General features: G+C 41.8%; 1 protein-coding gene across 1 annotated transcript in view; it reads left to right on the forward strand.

The window, feature by feature from the left end:
* The window catches only part of PATJ (PATJ crumbs cell polarity complex component), a gene marked incomplete in the record, with an annotated part of 2,990,875 nt that overhangs the window by 2,528,014 nt on the left and 445,347 nt on the right, over positions 1 to 17,514 (forward strand).

Genomic DNA, 17,514 nt, shown 5'->3' on the forward strand with positions numbered 1-17,514 from the left:
GATCTAGCTGTCCAGTATCGAGTGACTCTTCCGTTCTGTTTACATTCCCTCGGAGTGCAACCTAGTAAAGTAGGTCCAAGCACACAAGCTCTCAAATGGATGCTTCACAGAGATGTGTCCCCTGGATCTTGTCTGCTGGTGGGGTATTCGTCTGGTAGATATTTTAGCCTCCCCACTGAACAGACAATTTCCTCTATTCTGTTCCAGAGTCCCAAGTCTTCTGGCTTGGAAAGTGGAAGCCCTGTCTTTTCCTTGGAAGGGGATGTTTCTGTATACCCTCCCTACACTTCTTCAGCTTCCGAGGGTCTTGCACAACATCAGTCAAGACGTCCCCAACATCTTGCTAGTGGCTGCCTTTTGGCCCAGACTGTACTGGTTCCCCTTTCTTTCTCACTTGGTCAGGGGCAATCACCACAAGTTACTGCAGCAAATGGACCTTCACACACAAGACAAGGACTCTCTTATTTATCCTCACTCTTCAACTAAAGCTGTGGATGATAGGGTTTTAATCCCTTTTAGGCACCCTTTTTCTGAGGAGGTGTTTTGGGTCCTGCATGAGGCCAGGAAACCATATTTGTCCAAATGGAAAAGATTTCCTGTCTGACGCCTGTCTCAAAACCAGGAACCCTCATCTCTGCAGGTTCCTTATGGTTCTCCCTTATTTGTGTGACCTATTTTATGCTGGGTTAGCATGTTCTCCATTTAAAGCTCACAGCTAAGCAATGTCTGCTTATATGCACTTGGCTCCTCCTCTGGCCTCTAGATTTGAGGTCAAGCAATTTCTTAAAGGCATCCTGCATATCAGACCTCCCAGGAAGCCAATTTTGCCTTCCTAGAATCTCAATTTTGTTGTTGAAAAATTGACTCCGGGTCCTTTTGAGCCTGCTCCTTCAACTTCCTTATAACATAGTACTTGGAAGACAGTTTTTTAGCCCTCACTTCAGCTAAGAGAGTGTCTGAACTTCATACTCTTATGACTGTTCCTTCATTTTAGTTTTTCACAGAGACAGGGTGTCCCTTCATACTAATCCTTCTTTTATGCCCAAGGTGGTTAGTCAGTTGTCTCTTAATCAGTCTATTCATCATCCTTCCTTTTTTCTTCTCCATAGTCTGCCAGTGAGAAGGTTGTAAACAACTTGGATGTGCATAGACAGCTCTGATATTATTTAGATAAAACTAAGGATATTTGCAAATCTGAGCAGCCTTTTGCTTCTTTTCATCAAAGGTCTTTGGATTTGGCTTTCTCTGTGCAAACCATCTCATCCTGGATTTCTGTGGCCATTTCTTTTTATTACTATTTTCATGGAAAATGTCTTTCCTCATCTGTAAATGCTCTTTCTAGCAGGGCTGTTGCCTTCTCTGGTGTCTTTTTCAAGGGACTTTGTTAGTAATTCCATCCTTGAGGCTGCTACTTGGCCTTCAGTTCATACCTTCACTAAGCACTACAACTTGGATGTTATTTCCAGGACCATCTTGCATGGGTTTCTGGTTGGCTCTTCAGTGCAGTCCTCCTCTCAGGCTTCTTCTTGAGTTTTGTACTCCCCCTTCTGTTAGGAATATTGCAACAGTGATATGGAAGGACAAAGTGCAGTTGTGTAAAAACTTACCATAACAGTAGATGTCCTTCTCTTCACTGTTGCAGTATTCGCTCCCTCCTTCCTGCCCCTTCTGCTCTAGGCTGTTTTTCTTGCCCTCCCGGCCGAGGGTTTTTTCTACCTTTTCTCTTTTTTGGATGTAAATGTTCTTTCTTGTCCCTAAGGATATCGTGTTCCTCCTGGGGCTTTTTCACTTCTGTGTGTGTGCATCCTTACATCACCTTTATGCCCCATGCCTTATATGGGGAGCATACGTGTGACTTACGGCACCTATAAGTACTAAAGGCTTTGGTATACTGGCCCAGACGTTGGGCTTTCCTAGGCAGGAGATCCCTTCTGTTAGCAATACTGCAACATTCAAGAGAAGGACATCTATTGTTATGGTAAGAGTTTACACAACTCTTCTTTCTTTCTTAATCCCCAAAATAAAGCTGAACATGTCCTACATTCCCTAGATGTGCACTGACACACCAGTTATTACATCAACAGAATCAAATTCCCAGACAGGGCAGAACAACTCCTAGTAGCCTTCACAGAAGGGAAAGAAGGTAGATCAGTCTCCAGACTGTTTCAAATGGATATCCCCAATTGTATTACTTTTGCTATGCTCCTCATGGGAAGCAACTGACAGCTTCCATTACAGCCCACTCCATTAGACAAGGTCTGCTACCAGTGCCTTCCTAAAAGATGTTCCTACTCAGGCCATTTTGGAGGCTGCCACGTGGTCCTCTATCCGCACTTTTACCAAGCATTACCATTTAGGCATTGTATCTACAGCTAGGGCATGCTTTGTCATTATTATCTTGCAGAACCTGCTGTCCCGGGGCCTCTAGACAGCCAACCTCCCAACCTGTAGCTTTGGGAGTAATCTCAAGACTCAGTACTGCAATACTGACTATGATGAACTTAATACAGTTGTGTTACACTTACCATATTTGCAGATGTATGAGTAGGCCAGTGTTGCAGTACCAACTCCCACCCTCTTACCCGTCTGTCTGCTGGGCACCCCGGCACACATGGCTCAGGGTGTTGGATGTGTACTCTTTATCTGTCATCATTCCCTCTGCCTCTTGTCAGTCTTGTTTCATTCCTCTTTCTCAAAACTCACAGGGTCATTTTGTCCTCGGGCATCAGACTGACATTTACAACCTAGAAAGACATGAAGATGACTCTGACAGACAACCCTCATATACCCTGATATCTAGACTTTGGTCCTCTGATGTTCATTGGTTAGGGTTAATGTAAAGACTCCAGGAATCAGACCAGTCACTGGCTTCTGCATGGCATCAAGACACAGGAATCAGTACTGCAACATTGATCTACCCGAACATCTACAATTATGGGAAGCATAGCACAACTGTATTTTTAGTTGATCATAGTTATTACAGCATAAGCTATACCCTCTATTTAACATGTAATATTATATATCCTTGTAGAATATGCTCACTTTTTTTAAAAACACTTCTTAACCAGGCAAGTGAGCTGGTCCATGAACCATTTGTACTCATGAACTGGGCCAGAAGTGGTATAGTACAATGTAGCATACAGAATATAGTAAAAGAAAGCAAACAGTTGCAGTTTCACTAAGTTATAGATTATATTGTCAGCATAAGACAGATGGCATTCAGGAATGGCAGTCACTTGTAGATGTACTTTTTTCTCCATCTCCATTCAAGGCATCTTTTCAACTGTATAACTCAGCCCCAGCACTGCATTTCTGTCTCTGCTGTTGTAACTGCCTCATTATATTACTTCACATTCACATTTGAATTCCTTCATTGTAGTTTATCAATTTTAAAGTTAATTTGCCTCTTGACACTGCTGTATGCCCTGAGGTCCTTCTCTCCCACACAAGCACAGAGGTGGAATATGCATAATTAAACCATTCATATGTAGATTAGGTATTTGTAAGAGTGAGTTGATACACTAGACAGAATAAGACCTTCACTGGAGCCTGTCCACCTAATAGAAAAACTGAACTATTTTACATTTTTACTTTTAATTAAAAAAACACTTTTTTTTTACATGTAGAATGTGTCTAAACGTGGCTCAACTTTATCTCTAATGTTAAGGTATATTTCTTAATTCTTTTTACATTTATATTTCTAGGAACTTTTTTCTCACACGCTGAATGTGGGGAATCATTTCTATTTTTAATTTCAAAGTGCATTTCTTAATACTGAAAGCTGGTGAACCAGACTGCTCAGGATTCCTGATGGATTTTTAAAACGGGGTCAGGAGCCTCCTAAGCAAAATTAGGCTAAGCCATGAGTTTCTAATTGAACCCAATACCCAGATTGTTTCTACCCTCACTACCACCACCAATTTTATATACCAAACATGTCAATCCGGCAAGTAACTCCCCTCTCTTTGAAATAGTACTAAGGTTGTTCACTTAGACACTTCCCTAAAAACCTTATTCCTACTTTGTCTTAAACTTATAACCTTACAAGAAGTCAGCAGATAAGTACAGTGAACAAGTTACTAACCAGATGCCTTATCTGGGCAGTATGTAAATACATTGCCTCTAATAACTCATTTGATACAACTGAATCCATAACTTTTAAAAAGAAATAATATTTTTTCCTTTAGTAAATTTTGTTAAATTTCAGAGTGGCATGTTTGCTTTTCCTTTATTAGTGTGACTCTGAACTTACTGCTGATACATTAGGTGCGGTATCCTACAAGACTAACATAACAAAAGTATTATTAGTCTAGCTACTTTTCTGATTTATTGTGGCAAAAGTGAAGTTTTAATACAATGATGCAACATTTTTGCAAAATTTTTGGACAAATGTGATATGAATGTAATTGCTCCTCAAATCTCTTCTAATTAGAAAGTAACTGAACACTTCATCTCACTCAGAAAAGGAAAGAATGGTTATAATGTCTAACACGTAACCTTAGGGGTGAATTTATTTATGGGTTCATAGGTAAAGTACTAGGCTGGCTCCCCTCGTGGGCTATTTTAATCCTAGCCAATTTCTCTTTTTGTGTTTGAAATAACCTACTCCATTTAGTTATAAATTGGCCTTACCTATCCTGTGGTTGATATTTATATATTACTCCTAATGAGAGTAACTGGGATCATAGCATAGATAATTTGATGTACCTATGCATGGGATACCATAGATAATCTGAGGGGACCTATGCATGGAATAAAGCAAGTAGGAGCTGCCTCTATTCATTAGTAATACAGGGGGCTGTAGCACGTTTTCTTTTCCCCATCTGTAGATCTAAGTTCCACTTGAAAATAGAAAGGGATGAGCTTTGTTTTTTGTAGATGGGGGGGGGGGGTCTGTTCCACACAACAGTATCCACTGCGAAATATACCTGCCCATCCAAACTATTCTCTGCATTGATATTGCAGAAGAGGTTTAGATCCCTAGACTGAGTATTTCTGAAACCGTTTGACTTGCTGATGGGAAGTAAATCCATCAGTAATGGATGAGAGGATGCCAGACACAGGTCACCTCTTAGCAAGTCTGTCGGATACCAAGTATAGTTACAGGGCTTTGAGTCAGTCCATGTAGGAAATGTTTTTTAGCCCATGTATCCTTTCAGTATATCTCTGTGGGCATTCGAGTTGTTGCATGTGTCTGGAGAGATACATGCAAAAGGGGGCATTGTATTCATTGATTGGCCTAATGAGGGCTAAGTAAAGGGTGACAATGACATCCCTAGATCTAGACACAATCCTTTTGTTTATAAGCCCTCCAATATTGAAGGACTTTCTTACAACAACAGAATGTTTGGCTTTCTGCTTACAGCAGTACCAGATCTCTTACCTCAAGCTTATGCCACCTTGAAAAGTGGACACAAATGTGGGTAATTAGGAGCCATTGTAGCACCCATTGCTATACCCTCCTTTAGTTTGAAATAATGTTGCTTAAACACAAAATAATTATGTACAACTGCTCCTTTATGAAAGGCTAAACTTCATTTGTTGAAAATGTACAGTGCATTTGTTTTAACTTAAAAAGGGATAATGTGTTTATTTAGTTTTTTTAAAGTGTTTTAATTCAAGTAAAAAGTCTTGAAAAAATGTGACATAGGTTCAAATAGAGAGGAAGAGAAATAACTGCATAAGTTATTAGTCATTTAGCATTATGAACAGCTGTAGGCAGGAAACTGAACCCTGACTCACACCCACTCCCACTGGTGACCCTCTATGAGTTCAAACCCTGGTCATACCTTTATCATTTGGTCCTTTTACATAGCCTGCACTAATTCTGTCAATGTTTATGGGACTTTGAACCATCATAGGACTTCCCAAATTGTCTTTCTTGGAACCTTGTATGCTTTTTCCAAGACTAGGCATGCTTAGTTGGATTCTTTCCTCACCTCTAGTGTCTTTCCCACTATCTGTCTCAATGCACACATTAGGTAGGTTGTGCTACATCTGGATCTGAATCCCACATTTCCCATCTTACTTTCTATTCTGCATATTGATTTATTAATCACCTTCTCACTTTCATGCAGTATGACAGCAGCTTATTAACTCTGTACAGCTCACAGATGTGAATGTCTGTTCTTGTGCACAAACATTAGGATGCTTATTCTCCAGTCATCCGGTATATTCCTTTCAATACTGCTATTAGTACATTCAGGAGCCATTTCACTCCCAACTAACCCAACATCTTTATCTTATCTGACGTCATCTCCTACATATGTACTGTTTCCCTGACTTCATTTTCCTTAGGGCTGTTCTTACTTCTAGTAGGGGTGATTTTCCTCTTTCAACAAAGGCTGTGTATAGAGCATTTCATTTTTTGTGGGGTTTTCTTCATTCGGAAGCTTCTGGAAGTACTCTCTTCATCTACCTTCAGTGTCCTGTGGAATGGTGAGCAGTTCATTGGTGGCCTTCCCTTAGAAATAGAAAATTCACCCCGGGGATAACTCCAGTGGCTTTACTCGACAGAGGCACTGGGAACTAAGATCGGGTGGCACAATGCCAGGGTAATCCTATGAGCTAGGCTTGTAAAGGCTCCAGAGCTATTAGCCTAGTGCACACCTATGAACCTAAATGTTGTCTAAAGACTATCTTCTTTATCTTTCTGTGTTTACCTTACATCTTGGTATAGTTTATTTGTGTTTTCTGCTGATTAACTCTAGAAGCTGGTGCAATGCCCCTGATGCCTTGTTGTTTGCTATTGTGATTGCCCTCTTAGTCTGTTTTTCAATCGTATTTCTTCTTAGGATGTCTTTGCCATCTCTCACTTTTATCTGCACTTTTTTTTTAATAACTACTTGGATTTCCAAATTCTTACAACTTTCCTTGTATACCTTATTTCCATACCTGGCTCAGTCCCTTATCTGTACTATTTTCTTCACAGATACAGTTTTGAGATGCTGTCATTGTTCTTTAACTCTAGCTATTTCCTGTCCTTCCTGAGGTGCTAGAGCCCTGAATCATCATCATCATCATCATCAACCCCCTTTTTCCCATTTTCTACATGGTGTTGTGGTGTTGTGTAAACTGTTGCCATTTCTCTAGTTTCAGTGCCAGTCTTCTTCCTTCTTCAACAGTCATACCTGACTGTTGCAGGTCTTCTCTCACACAGTCCATCCATCTTTTTGCAGGCTGACCTTATTTCCTCTTTCCCAATTCGTGTATGTCTCAAATCTTCAACAGATTGTCTGTTGCTTTTCGGCACACATGCCTGACCCTCTTTGACCTTCTCTGCAATCGGCGCTACGTTTGCTTCTGCTCTGATGTCATCATTTCTTTGTCTGTCCTGCCGTGTGCATCCTACCACCTGTCTCAAATGCTTCATCTGCATCACTTCTAGCTTGCTAAACTGCTTTGCCGTTATTGCCCAGATTTCTGCACCATACAATAGTACTGGTCACACCACTGTTTTGTGCACCTTATAGACCAACCTCTGTGGACATCAGCTATGGTGCGCAGTATTCTCAAGGTAGGAGTACATGGATCACAGACTGCGCTCCATGTCTACTTGATGGTGTAAAAATTGGATCTAGGTGATTAACTAATGTCACCAGAGTCCTGAATATTTCCTTAAGTTCTTGTGCTTTTGTTCTAGTTATTTTCCAAGTCTTCAGCCTAATGTTTGTTGACCTTATGGCCCTGTCTGATCACTGCTTGCTGCTGATTGTGGCTACCAGTGTTTTATGCTGTGGACCATCTGTTTCACTGGGATGGCTTTACAATTTCTGATTCTATCCTATTTCCCTTTCCTTACTAGGTGGAAGTTGACCTGGGTTGCATATTAGATACTATTGTATATGATCTTGTGACCGTCTGTCTTGCTGAACCTTTTGTTAGCCACCGTCAACCCATTTGATGGTCAGAAATCCATAATGGCTTCTCCTTTTTAAATTTTGTTGCTCTGTCCATGTGGACCCAGGCAGTCCTCATATTTTTTGTTCTGAGATGAGCATTCAGGTTTGCCATTATCACCACCAACTCATGTTGTCCTGTTTTATCTAGTAGGTCCTGCAACTTCTGCCTGAGAGCTGTCGTTTCCTCATCACAACCCTACTGTGAGGCATATGCTCAGACTTATCTTTATACCCAAGTCTGATTGCCACAAGTCTATCACTAATTCTGATGACATCCCTCACTGTCATCAGAAGAATCTCCCTCGCTACAATTCCCATAGCATTTTCTGTATGTCCTCCCCATGAGTAGTAGACTATGAATCCCAAGCAAAGCCACTTTGTTGCACTGCCCTTCGACCTTTTCTCCGGGACACACAGGATGCCTAGTCACCTCTTTACTGTTAAGTCATCTATATCATATGCAGCCCTGTCACAGCAGCCTTTAGTTTTACATATAATTCAGCTGTCATTTCCTGAATTTTTTGTTCAGAGTCTGCTTGCAATTCCACATCATCTGCAGCTTTACCTGTCCTCTGCAACCTGTTTGTTAATGTAGTCCATCATTCCAGTAACTATTTCACATCATGCACTGATAAAAGCTAAGGTAAAGATACAGGATAATGAAGTAAAAATGAGACGCTGATGCTTTCTTACTTGTATTATAAAATTCTATTATAAACTGGGAGGAAAGAGAAGAATTTAAAGAAGGGGTAGTAGAAATGCCTCGAGAGTTAAGAAAGAAATATCTCCAGAAGGCATTGCTAATGAGTAGGATAAAATGAAAGGGGAGTTTAAAAATAGAGTAGAAATGAGAGATAAAGAAGTAATGAGAATTACTTAGAAGTCCTGAGAAAGGTTAAAATATGATAGAATAAGAGGAGTCTCACAGAAGTAAAAGTGGAATAAGTGCAAAGTGCTAAAATAAAAGCAAGGGACTGTTTCAGTAATATGCATGAATTTAGAAGGATTGCTATTAAGCAGCCATATTTTGATGATAACTTTGGAGCAAAAAACTTTTAGTACAACAATCTAAGCAACAGCAAGTAGAATGGATTGTAAACAAACTTAGAGAACCTATGACAAGAAAAAATAACCAGAGAGTCTACAGATGAATTAGACCTGTTTCAGAATTTTTATGAAATTTATTGTAAAACAGAGGACCATGGAAAGCAAGAAAAAGCACTAATGGAAAATATTTATGGAAGATTTAATTATACCAAGGTTAGAGGAAGATGAGACTCAACCTTTAATATCTAAAATAAAAAGATATGAGATAAAAACAATGATGTGTAACCAGTTAACAGGGAATTCTTTAGGAACAGACAGTATTCATAGGATCATAGGATCACAGGAAGTTACTAAGCTAATGGCCCTAGGGCCCTTACAAGCCTAGCCAAGTTCTACCCTTATTTCCACAATCAGCACCTATTGTCCCTGTCCAAGAGGGACACAGGTGGAACACCTGGGGTGAATTTACGGGTTACTCATCCAGTCGTCCAGATCGTGGTTGAAGAGGGCCAATGAGGTGCTCTATTTTACATGAAGTGGGAGTCTGTTCCAAAAATGTGGTAACGTCTGGGAGACAAATCTGTCCCTCCAGCAGGTTCTATTAATGTCAATACTAGGTTAAGGTCTTTAGAGTGAGTAGCCCATGAACCATTGACTTACGGAGATGCAGCATTTCCAGTACAGCAGGGTCAAAAATTGCCTCTGAGCAGTCTGTATGAAACAGAATAAAGTGACTGTGTGAAGCTGTGGTGTTCCTGCAAATTTTTATGCTTTGGATGATTTACATAGGACAGATGCTGAAGACCTTGAATTTTCCTTGTGAGGAACCTTTGTGGTTTCCCCAATTGCTGCAGGTGCTTCGAAAGGTACATTGCAAAAGGGGCATTATACTCAATTATTGGCCTGATGAGGGAAGTGTACAGGGAGGTTATAACTTCTTTTTTTGTGGAGGCAATGCCCTTACTTTTGAGATGAGCAACATAGAATGCTCTTCTTACCACTGTGGAGACATGGTGGTCAAAGGTAAGGCTGCTGTCAGACTGTGTGCCCATGTCTCTCACCACTGAGTGTGTACTTAAGGTGTTGCTATTGATGTGGTAATTAGCAGGAACATCACCAATGTTCTTCGTGTTTCACTGTTGCAGTCATTACATTTGGGTAATCTGCTGGCAGGTTGCCCTCAGTCGGCCAGAATTCCAAAGTCTTGGGTCCTGCGTCGGTTGCTGTCTCCTCTTCCATTATGTTGGTCATCAGGGGTATAAAAGATGCAGCCGACGCCATTTTCTTTAGTCTTTCTTACCATGCGGTGCCCGAAGCAGAAGCATTCCGCAAGTGCTGGTCGGCCGACTAGTGGAATATTCGAGTTTGCGTTTCCGAACCGAAGTCTTCACTAAAGCTAAGTACCCTGTTGGGGAAACTTTTTTCTTGCTTTTTACCGATGTCAGAAACAGTTAATAATTGTATTACTTGTGGGAAGCAAATACCTCATAAGGATTTCCATTTATACTGTATTCCTTGCCTAGGCCTGGATCACAACGTGCCTGGCTGTCGGTTTTGTGCTAGATTTAACCAATGCACTATTAAGAGTCGGTATATTTTTGCATCAAAGTATTTTGGAAACAGATTTAACTGCCCAGAAATGTCGTCGGATAGTAATCCGACTACCGGAGTACATAAAAAACGCAAAGAAAAGGACAGAGAAAGGCAGTCGAGATCCAAAACCGATGGCGAAGCTTCTCCTAAGCCAGTCACCGGTTCGCCGGTACTCAGGCGCTTTCGCAGCCCCTGATACCCGCTACTTTCGAGTCGCAGGCCTCTACCGACACCCATGTGGAGTCTGGCATGCCGCAAGATACTCAAGGTATTGGACCGATGGATGTATCTCCCTTGGATGGGTCCGGAGCCGCCGAGCAGGCACTGCCTTCTGAGGGTGTATTCAGACCTCAACATTTGTATATCAAACCGACGAAAGCTGCAAAACCAAAGACTACAGCAACTTAAAAAACTAAAAAAACAACACGAGCCACGTGCACAGGCCTCTATGCCTAAAAAACAGATGATCAAAATGGCTGAAGACCTTATTACCTTGATCAGGGGTACCCATCCCCCTCCTGATAAGAGGCCTAGGCAAGACACTGATTATGAATCTTCAGATCAGGTTTCTATTTCTTCTGATTCCTCTTCTGATCAGGAATTATCTATGCCTCCCTATGAGGATTCTGATGCTGAGGAGTCCATTCCATCTGCATTTCCTCCTGAAGATTATTCATTTGGAGAAACCTTACATACTTTGAGGGAGCATTTTCACTGGGAGAGTCAAGACTTCTCAGAATCAAAGAAGAGGCTCAGAGATTTCCTTCTTCTCCCTCAGCACAGGCCTTTAGCCATTCCCCCTGTTTTAGACATTGTGGATGATGTGTTTTCAGAGTCAAGCTTGTCACCCTTACTCCTTACCTCTGGCTCCCAGTAAGCCTGACAGATATTACAGGGTCACTGACTCACATAAATTTTTATTTAGAAACCCTGCTGCTGATCCTGAAACTATTTCACAGGGTCCAAAGGGAGTTAAGGCCTCAACAGCAAAAAATCCTACCCCCTCTGAGAGAGATTCAAGGGCACTGGACAAATGGGGAAAAAAGGTTTATACATCTGCAGCCTTGGCAATCAGGGCCTTAAACTGTCAATTTCATATGCTTAAGTACCAACAACATGTTATGGGATTGCTGAAACAGAAAATTATGTTGATTTCAGAATGTGCAGAAAATAAAGAATTGCAGGAATTATTGCATGCAGCTGAACAAGTTGGAAAGCATACTTTGCAATGTGGTTTTGATTCCTTAGAGGACTCTTGCAAGGCCGCAGTTACTGGATCACTGATTAGGAGGCATGCCTGGTTAAAGGAGCAAAATTTGCCTGGTCATGTTAAAGCTAAATTGCTAGATGCACCTTTACAGCATGATTCTCTGTTTGGTAGTAAAGCAGAAGAGGTTTAAAGAAAATGGAATACAAAGCTAAGTCTATGCAAGCTGTTAAAGACTTCTTACAAGTGCAGCCACCAAGATTCAGTAGAGACTGGCCTACAAAAAATTGGTCCTTTACTGTGTCAGACAGAGCTCAAAGTGACAAATCCAGATGCCCTAAGGGTTCCAAATACCAGGCGCAAGATTCATACAGGTCAAAGCAATGGGGAGCTTCCACCTCCAAATCTGGAGGAGTTAAAGCGCAAACCTACAGAAAGCAATCACAGTGACTTCCCTCTGCCTGCACCAAGCACTTATCTTTTGGCAGCACCCATAGGGGGAAAATTTGCACTTTTTGTTCAAAATTGGCAGTTAATAACCCAGGACAAGTGGGTACTAAACACCGAATCATAGGGATACAGATTCCATTTCCACACTCTGCCAATAGCAAATGGTTGGCCAGATCTGCCAAAAAATCAATGGGCAGAGGCACAGAAACAGGTTATGTCCCTCATGGATATGGGGGCCATTCAGACAGTACCAAAACAGGAAAAGGGACAAGGTTTTTACTCAAGACTGTTCTTGGTACACAGAATGGACAATGCCTGGTGGCCAGTACTGGATTTATCGATTTTGAACACATTCCTGGACATTCCAAAATTCAAAATGCTGACTTTGCAGCAGCTTCTGCCCATGCTGGGCAAGAATGCTTGGCTGGTGACTTTAGACCTAAAATAGGCATACCTGCATGTCCCAATAAGACAATCGTGCAGAAGATACCTCAGATTCAAGGCTGGCTTAATGCATTACCAATTCTCTACACTGCCCTTTGGCTTATCTACTGCGCCCAGGGTCTTTACAAAGTGCCTGGCACCAGTAATTGCATTCTGCAGACAAAAAGGTATACAAATATATCCTTACTTGGACGACTATCTCATTCAAGCAGAGAACAAGGACACTCTTCTTCGCACCTGGTGTTTATGAAAAGGCTTCTAACATGCCTAGGGTACACAGTAAATGAAAAAAAATCATAACTGGTACCCTCTCAAAAGATAACATTCCTGGGTGCAAGCTTGAATACAACTGCCCAGATGGCTTACCTCACGCCAGACAAGCAAAGGCAACTGGCTACTTACTTCAAATTTATGGCAACAAAAACCCAGCCTTCTGCAAGACAAATTCTGCAGGTTCTGGGCTTCATGGCATCCTGCATCCTACTGATTCCATATGCAAGACTGCATATAAGGAAGCTTCAATGGTACCTAAAAAGTTTATGGAGTCAACATTCTCACAGTCTGGAAACAATGATTCTTCTCATTCCCTGCCTACAACAGGAGTTTCTATGGTGGGCAAAGGTATGTCATCAAAACATGGGATGGCCATTCACTCTACCCCCTGCCAGCCAAACCATAACAACAGACGCATCAGATTATGCGTGGGGGGGGGGGCACATGGCAGGAATATGCATTCAGGGCATATGGTCACCAAAGCAAATGCATCTACATATCAACCAGAAAGAGATGCTAGCTGTTCAAAATGCCCTACCAGCCTTCAAGGACTCACTTCATCCAGGACAACTACTGTTAAAGACGGACAACACCACAGTTATGTGGTATATAAACAAGCAAGGGGGCACACACTCATACCCCCTATGCAGATTAGCCATGGCACTGTGGGACACAGCTTTGACCTACCAAATACATCCTCAAGCTCAATTCCTGCCAGGAAAATAAAACACTCTGACAGATGATTTAAGCAGAAACCTTATGGATCCTCATGAGTGAAAACTAAATCCACAAGTCTTCAGCATGATAACAGAGAAATGGGGGAGCCCAGGCATAGATCTATTTGCCTCTCCACAAAATTATCAATTGAAAAAAATTCTGCACAAGGACTTATCACAGACAAGCATGGAAAGTGGACGCCCTGTCCTTCAGTTGGAAAAACCTATCAGTTTACGCCTTTCCGCCTCTGCCTCTTCTCCCCAAGGTCCTCCTAAAAGTCAGACAAGAGAAACCAAAGATGATACTAATTGCCCCGGACTGGCCCCGCCAATACTGGTACCCAATCCTAAGGAACTTGTCTCAATACCCAGCTTGGACCTTGCCTCAAAGGCCACAACTACTGTCCCAGCAAAACAATCAGATCCTGCACAATCAACTACAGACTCTGAACCTGGCAGCATGGCTGATCATGTAGTCACAAACAACTCCTCTCAGTAAAGCTGTGATGGATGTCATTTTGGAAGCCAGAAGGCCTAGTATTAGAAAATTTTATGCTGACAAATGGAAGAGATTCTGTGCTTGGAATCAAGCACAAGGAACTTATACAGCAGAACCAAATATTCCTCAGATTTTGCAATACTTAACTGAGATGCTTGACAAAGGCCTATCTTTCTCATCAATTAAAATCCATGCCTCTGCCATTTCAGCTCATTACAATACAGAGCCACCAATCTTTCCTCATCCTTTATAAAGCAGTATCCTAGAGGAGCCGAAAATGTAAGGCCTCCTAAAAGAGCACCACTGCCTGCATGGGACCTCAATTATGTGTTGGAAAAGCTCACCCTGCCTCCATTTGAACCAGCTGCTACCGCTGATATAAAATTCTTATCATGGAAAATAGCTCTGCTATTAGCAATTACTTCAGCAAGAAGAGTTTCAGAGCTACAGGCCCTCATGGCTGTAGAGCCTTTTATTATATTTCACCCAGACAGGGTATCTCTGAGGACAAATCCTACTTTTTTGCCTAAGGTGGTTTCCAATGTGGCTCTTAACCAAACAGTTCATCTGCCAACCTTTTATCCAAATCCGCAGAACAAGGGGGAGAGATTTCTGCATTCCTTGGACGTGCACAGACAGCTAAGATTCTACTCAAGCAGGACTAAAGCTCTAAGAAAAACTGAGCAGTTACTAGTGACATATGCTGCGGGATCAGAAGGCAAGGCTATGTCAAAGCAGACAATTTCAAAGTGGATAAGCCACTGCATCCATTTCTGCTACTTAAACCATGGCAAACCTGTGCCCAAGGGCATTAGGTCTCATTCCACCAGAGCTGCAGCGACTTCAGCAGCCTTTCTAAGGGGAGTACCAACCAAAGACATTCTAGAGGCTGCTATTTGGAGTTCTGTTCACACCTTTACAAAGCATTATCATTTGCCTCTCTACTCTAAATCCAGGGCAGGCTTTGCCACTGCAGTTCTGCAGGGCCTTATAGCCACTCCTAATGCTGTTTAGCTCCAGCCTCCCAACCATAGCTTTGGGATTCTACCCAAATGTAATGACTGCAAAAGTGAAACATGAAGTACATAGTACAGTTGTGTACACTTACCATAAATGTAGATGTTCGAGTGTATTCACTGTTGCAGTCCAGGTTACCCTCCCGCCATCCCCCTGTCATTCTGGAATTTATCTTTCCTTTGCTATCTTCTACAACCTATGTGGTGTATTTGCTTGTAGATGAAGATAAAGTTTATATTGATGCATGTGTGTATATATATATATATATATATATATATATATATATATTTTTTTTTTTTTGCTACCTTTTTGGGGGCACCTGACATCGGGGGCAAGAAAAACTAAAGAAAATGGCGTTGGCTGAATGTTTTATACCTCTGACATCATGGAAGAGGAGACAGCAACCGACGCAGGACCCAAGACTTTGGAATTCAGGCCGACTGAGGGCAACCTGCCAGCACATTACCCAAATGTAATGACTGCAACAGTGAATACACTCGAACATCTACATTTATGGTAAGTGTACACAACTGTACTTTACCAAAAGGGATGATGGTACATTTTTTTGCATTGAGTTTAAGGCCATGACTTTGGCACCAATCATTTATTTGTGTAAGACCCTCTTGTAGGATGTTGGCATCATTTGGAGATTTTATAGCTGCTCCCAGTTTGCAGTCATCAGCAAACTTTGTCAGTCACAGACCTTAAGTTTTTGTTTATACTTTGCAGAAATAGATTCCAAACAGTAGAGGTCCTAGGACTGATCCCTGTGGAACACCACTGGTTACATATCTGCTGTTGGAGATGGATTCCCCTATTTTGACTACATGGGTTCTATCATTGAGTCAGTTAGTGACCCATCTAACAGTATAAGGGTTGATAACTAGCTGGGTGAGTTTGTCAGTGATGGCTGAGAGAGTGTCAAATGCCTTGGCTAAGTCTAGGTACACTGTATGCACAGATTTCCACTTATCCAGGGCCTTGGTGACTGTCTCAAAGAAGTCCACCAGGTTTAACAGGCATGATCTCCCTTTGACAAGTCCAAACTGAGTATGGTCAAGTGTTGGAGATTACGTATATCTTTGTTGATAAGGTCCATGATGATTCACTCCATGGCCTTGCAGGTAAGGCTAGTCTGGCTAATAGGTCTATAGTTCCCAGGGTCAATGGAAGCAGCACCTTTGTGCAAGAGAATAACAGTGGCCATTTTCCATTTAGCTGGGATGAAGCCAGTGCTTAGACTATGATTGAAAAGTGTACACAATGGTGTTGCTAATTCATGTTGGAGCCCCTGTAGGACTCAGCCTGGGATGTTATCAGGTCCCATAGATGCTGTGTTTTTGGGCTTAGAGAGGGTGTTTATGACCTGTTCTTTAGAGATACAAGGTAGAGGACAGGTGGTAGGAATGTCATGGGCTACGTGTGGTAGGGACAGGGGAGTAAAGTTTTCACACAATTTGTCAGCCAACAGGTTAACTATGTCCACAAGTTGAGTATATGTGGTATCATTAACTACCAGATTGTCACAGTTATGGGCCTTTCCTTTTAGCTTACAGATGTAACTAAAAATGTATTATGGTTGTCTTTAGTTGAGGAAGCTAATTTGGATTCTTAGTTTGCTTTGGAGGACTTCACAAGAAGTCTTATTCGCTTATTTAAGCTGAGGAGGGAGTGTTTCCTGTTTAGGGCTCACTCCCTCTTATTCTTTGATAACAATTTCTTCCTCTTATTGTAAAGCCTGTTAATGGCAGTCATCCACCAGGCAGGTTTGGTCTTCTTTGAGGAGCTTGTTTTTGGTCCTATTAAGTACAGCTGAGTCAATGCAGTTATACAGGTGTTTATATAAAGCATAGTTGTACAACTCTGCATAGCTGCCAGTTCCATCTGAGGGGAGAGGTGCAGTGAAGCTATTTATACCATACAGCTCATACAGTAAGAGGTTATAATCTGCTTTAGAGAAGTTTTTTAGTTTAATTGCTGCTGGGGGGGCAGGTGTGATATTACTTCAAAGGAGACTGATTTTGGTCCGATCTCATCAGGGAAGACCTCGCAGTGGGGATGCTGCAGTAGACCCCCATATTGGTAAGCACCAGATCCATGATATTGGCACCCCTTATGTGGGTGTCAACCAGCTGGTCTAGGGCACTGGAGTTAACCAAGTCTAGGAACCTTTGGGCAAGTGAATTTGACCATAAGTAATTTACCCAGTCGATGGATGGGTAGTTAAAGTCACCCAAAACCATAGTGTTCGAATGTATCTTGATAGTCTCAAGTATATCCAAATAGGCAGAGTGGGTGTCTTGATTCATGGTGGGAGTGCTGTAGGTGGCAGTGACTTGAATAGGTGTCCTACCAACAGTTAATTGC

Source organism: Protopterus annectens, chromosome 10.part0 (genome assembly GCF_019279795.1).
Source record: "Protopterus annectens isolate FY-2018-M chromosome 10.part0, PAN1.0, whole genome shotgun sequence".
Classification (NCBI taxonomy): domain Eukaryota; kingdom Metazoa; phylum Chordata; order Ceratodontiformes; family Protopteridae; genus Protopterus; species Protopterus annectens.